Source organism: Silurus meridionalis, chromosome 22 (assembly GCF_014805685.1).
Source record: "Silurus meridionalis isolate SWU-2019-XX chromosome 22, ASM1480568v1, whole genome shotgun sequence".
Taxonomy (NCBI): domain Eukaryota; kingdom Metazoa; phylum Chordata; class Actinopteri; order Siluriformes; family Siluridae; genus Silurus; species Silurus meridionalis.
Window position 1 is genome coordinate 19,862,208 of NC_060905.1, and position 6,389 is coordinate 19,868,596.

The window sequence follows — 6,389 nt, forward strand, 5'->3', positions numbered from 1 at the left end:
AATAATAATAATAATAATAATAATAATAATAATAATAATAATAATAATTAATCCTTCTTTATTTATCTACCAAAACACTGACTCATATGCGCCCATGTCTAAGCGAATAAACACTTTCCACACCACTCCAGTAAACCACCGACACGATCAACAAATAAACCGTTTTGTTCAAATTATCACTACAATTCAGCCAGAAATCAGAAATCTTTAGGGAATGTATTTACGGCTTTGTGATTCCTCTGCGCGGTTTTTTTTGTTAACTTCACTGTGTATGTGTCAAAAAAAAGCAATTCAATTTACATAAATCATTATACACAACTTTATTTTCCATTTTGTTCTGCGTTTTATTTTGGACGAAATCAAAACATCATGCTGGTCTGCGAACTCATATGCGGAGCTGCAGTGACCCCTACTGGACAGTTTGTATTGCTTCAGGCTATTAATTGTGATTCATTTAAATCCTAAAACAAGAGGAACAAATAAACAGGACTGAGTTCCTGAACATTTTACATGATGTAGTGTGAATTTTAAGCATGACAGCAGATTTTTTTTTAACATTTATTACTACTTTAAAGTAAATAGTCTTTAATACATAGCAATAGTAATAATAATAGTATTCTATTCTATTCTATTCTATTCTATTCTATTCTATTCTATTCTATTCTTTTATTACTTTTACAGGAATACCTGAAACAGCTGGTTACTGCAAATTCACAAAAAAATTCGTCATCCATCTGATTTATTGTGATTGCTACAGTTTTTTTTTTTTTTTTTTTACTGTACAACGATTTTATTAATCTCCTTCCTTTACTTGCTCCTAAAAGCTCCTTGTTTTGTGTTTTTTTCTGTTAATTAAACGTTTAAGATGAAAACGATTATTGCGTATTTTAGGGAAAAACTAATCGTCACAAACAAACTAACACACATTTTAGACTCTAGCAATTAATGATTCAAATGACAAATATATCTATATTTTTTAAAGAAATATTCTTTCTTTCTTTCTTTCTTTCTTTCTTTCTTTCTTTCTTTCTTTCTTTCTTTCTTTCTTTCTTTTCGATGTCACAACAACTATATTATTTTTATTAACCGTCCAATGTACAAATGGTATATTGTGTGAGTGATTTGTACAGGTTTGAACCAAAAAGAGCCCTGACCAAATAAGAGTAAAAGAGTCAGAGTAAAAACGCGTTTCTTGCGCCCTCTAACGAGCAAAAAAAAAAAAAAAATAAAATATATATATATATATATATATATATATATATATATATATATATATATATATATATTTGCTAAGGTTCATTAAAAAATATATAAAACAATTATAATATATGTTATAATGTACACATTTTCAATAATAACGCTTTTTAACAAAAATCTAATTCATTAAGTTGGTATGAGCTTTTTCACTTAATAGCTACATCTCTTATATTTTATTCAGTCTATAATAATTAAAAAAAAAACACACAGTAGAAATCTAGACGAAAACATGTAACTATTGCACTAACTATTTCATATTCACTAAAGTCCATAAATATTTTGGCTTTGACAAAGTTATGGTTAGTTTGGAGGTCTGAATGACAGGTGTTTCTCATTGCTTTGAGTTTCAGATGCTATATTTAGGGTAAGATGGTTGGAGAAAAGCAAAATCAAAACATCAAATCAACTCCTTACAGGTAACACATACCATGGACCTGCAATACCACACTGTGATATAATTGATTCAGATGCATTTAATATCCAGTAATAAAAAAAAAATCCAAGGATCTCAGGAGACAGATGCACTTTATTCAGTCTCCTCAGGATTTAGAGATGCTGTTGTACCATAACAAAAATTAAAGAGTTATAGTGCTATGACTGCTCCTTAGAGATGTGGACACCTAAGAACTTGAAGCCAACACTATTAATGGAGATTGGAAGAGTGTATACTGTTTTTCTTTTTTTCTACAGTGTCCACAGAAATCTCTTTATGATCATGGTCAGGAGAATTATCTTTAGGAATATGTTAAATAAAACATGGATTGCTTAGGTCAGGTCTCATTTACAGAGTTTGGCGCATGTTCTTATGCAGTGTTACTTACATTTATCTCATTTGGAGATTAGGTCTAAAGGTCTGGGATTTGGACTCACAGGCTTCGAAAACAGTTTTCCCCCAGAGGGAGAAGCGAAGAACCCACTTCACACACACACACACACACACACACACACACACACACACACACACACACACACACACAGTCAGATATACACATGTATGTTCAAAACTGTTACTAACCAAATACATTCTCATGAAACTTAAATAAGCAGATGTACAGCTCTCTAGTAGGAGTTTTGGCCAGCCTATACAAAGTGTGTGACTTTAGCAGCCAGGTTTATCAAATGTTGACTAACAAAAAGTGATCCGATTTTTTAGAAGCGCTGCGATTAAGGCGATTATTTCAAAACTGACCCCTTGTCTGTACAGATTTTTCTCTGCTCAGGTAAAGGGGAAAATGTAGGCTTTTTAATGATGCTGTTTTTATATTTGTATTTATATATACCTATATATATACATTCAGTGGTTGTTGATTTGAAAGAGGCAGATTTAGAGGACAGATTAGTATGGAGACTGATAACTGTGGCGACCCCTAATGGGAGCAGCCAAAAAAATAATAATAGTTGCATGTACAAGGTGCTGCTTTATTTGTGGTTACAAACATTTCATCTCACTCCATTCAGTATCTGTACTTATTTAACCTTGCACACTTTCATCTTGTTCAACAGATATAAGATTCCATAACAGATACTGAGGTAGAAACGTAGTTAATACAATGTATAGAGGTGTGAGGAACACACCCAGTGATAAAGATGTGCTACTGATTAAATACAACGTTGCTGCCAGGTCAGAAAACAGAAGGAACCGTTTAATGAAAGACCAATAAATCCCCATTCAGCAATTACAGTGCAGTAGAGTAAAGAGCATGTACGAGCGAATCAATGCTTTTGTAAACTTCTGTAAAAAATGTATGTACAGTTTTATAAGCACAGAAGGTTTATAGGCTAAGATTTTCTTACAGCAAAATGATTATACAAACTAAAAACACCATCATTTGTCAGTCAATTTGGCTGATTCAGTCATTTTAAAGACGTTATAAAATTATAATGTACATTTCCGTTTATATTTGTAAATGTTCAGCACATAGCATTCTTTAGAGCTACAGCAGTGCTTATTAATATTACCTACAAATGACTGCTCATTCTACTGATTAGTTTCGTGCACACTGGGCATCAAGTCAGTGGATATTTTAAAGATAAAAACCAATGTGCTGTAAATGCTGTACAAACATTTTTTGTAGTTGCATATTTATAAATAACAAAAGCAATTTGACCCATAGTACACTTTCATGTGATCTTAAATGTAAGAATATCAGTAATGTCATCTATAAATATGCTCATTCATACAATTCACTGTTGTATTTGGACACACCAACACAGGCCATGCTTATTATACTTCTGTTAAACTGTTGACAAAAGCCACGTAGGCAGTTGTATCAAGGACATTAATGATAATACATTAACTCAGTTTTTCATTTCAACTACAAGAAAGAAAAATGCTTTGAGGTGATACAATGATGTGTTTTTTTTATCCTGTGGAGGTGCTCGGTGTGATTTCTTTCGCCTGTTTTGAATTTATTTTGCTAAAAGTTTTTGACCAACGTTCATGAAATTGGGAAGAAAACAATACCTGAAAAAATGAACACTATCCTGCTCAGGTTTTCGGCTTGTTTTCACAGAATTTGACTCATGTTGAGATTTAAACAAAAAAACACTGTTGTGGTGGACTAGTTTTGGAGTATGGAGTTTGGAGCATGGTCCATGAGGAATGTGTATAAAAGGCGGAGCCAAATCAGTTGAATTTTACTGTGAGTGCTCACAAGCTTGAGACAAAGAAGAAATATCTATATATACTTTTTCCAAACAGGATGTAAGAGTGTAACTCAGGAACGTATTCAGGAGCATTCTGCATCTACCCAACCAAATTTCACCAATAATTATTGTCAGTGATTGGATCTGAAAAAAAAAGTTGTTTTCCAGAAAAAAACTCCAAATAAATAGAGATTGGATATGCATCAACGTGCTTTGGCAGATTCCCAATGCTCTAGCCAAGTCACAAATAAACCAAGCTGAGATCTTCCCGTTTATATCTGTTGATGTAGGTATCTAAAGACACAATAATGATGTTTCATCTGTAGAGCAATCTTTCTTAACCACGAAGCCCCTCCCACAAGAAGAAGCTATAAGTCGAGAGGCATGGCAGACAGCAGTATCTGATAGGTCAGTAGTGATAGACGGTGTTAGAAATCACGTGTCACGTCACGTGTTGATCTAGAAACGGTTAGACACACCGAATAGGTGACCGCACTGGCAACCAAAACACGTGTATGAATGCTTTATGCATGTAGGTGAAGTGCTTCTTATAATAGTCAGAACCCTCAAAACGGAAATGATTTCGTTTTACAGCAGTGAATACACACACCACACAAACTGCATTTCTATTGTGGCTTATGTTAGAATTCGTTGTCAATTTTTTTTTTATTCTAATGGAAATTGTATATATGATTTTACCTTGTTTGCTGCACTTCTGAGAAAACTGAATGCCCAAAGCATTTGGTTCGTTTATGAGATAAAATAAACCCCTCAGAACTCGAGCCCGAGGATGTAAACGCCTTTGGAGCATTGCAGCCAGTTTATTCCGCTTTTGTGACATTTTATTGCTTGCTGTTCTGTGCGGCTCGTCACTTTGGTGAGAGTCAAGCCACAGTGCAGGACTGATACTTCCGGACTAAACACTACACAATACCAGATTTGGATTAAAGTTTAGAAATGTATTGTACCGCACTGGTGAGTTGTTTTGATGTAAATAGATTTTTACTAGTAGGTTTTACTTTTGCCTATAAATAGAAAGTACTCTTATTCACAGTTTTCTGAAATTAGACTGTGGAGTGGTTTAGGTAGTTTCATGTTGTTGGGGTTGCATTTCCATCTCTGCAACAGGAAGCTGTCTTAATTGCTACAGTTCAATTCGGCAGAAAATGTTTTTGTGTGCATTTTGGTTGAATGAACTCATCATGCCTTTATTACTTTACTGATTGTAGAATGCAAAGCGAAGTTTAGATGTTTGAACATGGAACAGACAAGGCCTCCAGTAGAGGTCTATACGTGGCACAGAACTTTTTAATAGGGTTCTCCCACTTTCGTTTAAAAGGTATGAAATGCAGCTGGAGACAAAACGCTTGGATGTGGTTTATGGCAGCATTCCGACGCACAGCATCTTATTATCTGCCTTATAAATACGTAAATAACGATTGAGGTTAAAACAAAATGTCCACTCGTGTTAACAGACTTTTACAGCCCCGGTACCATGTCTTCTCCTTTTCCTTTCACAGTGAAGGTGGCTTCATTTCCTGCTGTAAAAAACTCTCTACGGCATGGTTTTCTTTTTCACCAGCCATGTGTGTTTGATTTTGAAATACTGTGGTTTAACACAGTTGGACGGTGTGGCGCGTGAGAAACGACTAGAGTTTTGTGTAATTTTTTCTAGGAGAATAAATACATAAATAAATAACCCAATTCAATTTATTTGCCTAAACAAAAACAAAATCCTGCTTAATAATAACGTGTGTAGACTGGCCTGTTTGTACTTGAGCACAATCGGACAATAACATTTATAATAATAATAATTACTATTATTCTTATTATCATTATTAATGTTGTTGTTGTTGATGATGAGGATGACGTTGTTCTGAATAAATATACATCCGTTTGTTTGTACATTTACATTGTAATAAATGCAGTCGCTCCCTAAAGCGTTTTGTTTTAGTTTACAGTTTACATTTTTTTTTACAATTCAAATATAAATCCCACTATAAATGACCTGGTCCGATAAGATGTATATATTTTAGAAAGGAACATGGTTCATTGAGAGAATTGAGAGAACATGGTTAATCTGATTTAATCAGAGCTCTAATAAACGTTTCTTTGTTGAACTCCGCCCTAAAAACAGAGTCGATTTTTTTTCAATTAGTCCACAATTTGCATTTGTTTGGAATTCTATTTGTAATGGATTCTAACCTGAATCTCATTATTTATATTCTGTAAAGTATATTTGTTTATATTCACAAAAGAAGCACTGTTATTTCTGTTGCCCCAAAATGAATAAATTGGACTTTAGAATTAAGAGTGAACATAGAATTATTGTTGTTGTTATTTTTATTTTATTTTTTTTTATTTATTTATTTTTTGCAATAATTTTGTTTGTTGGACACAGTCTTTCTGCAGTCGGTTATGTTCATGTTTTTGTGTTTGTAAATTTTACGATGCATTACTGTTGCGTCTGTCTTGTTTCTTTATAT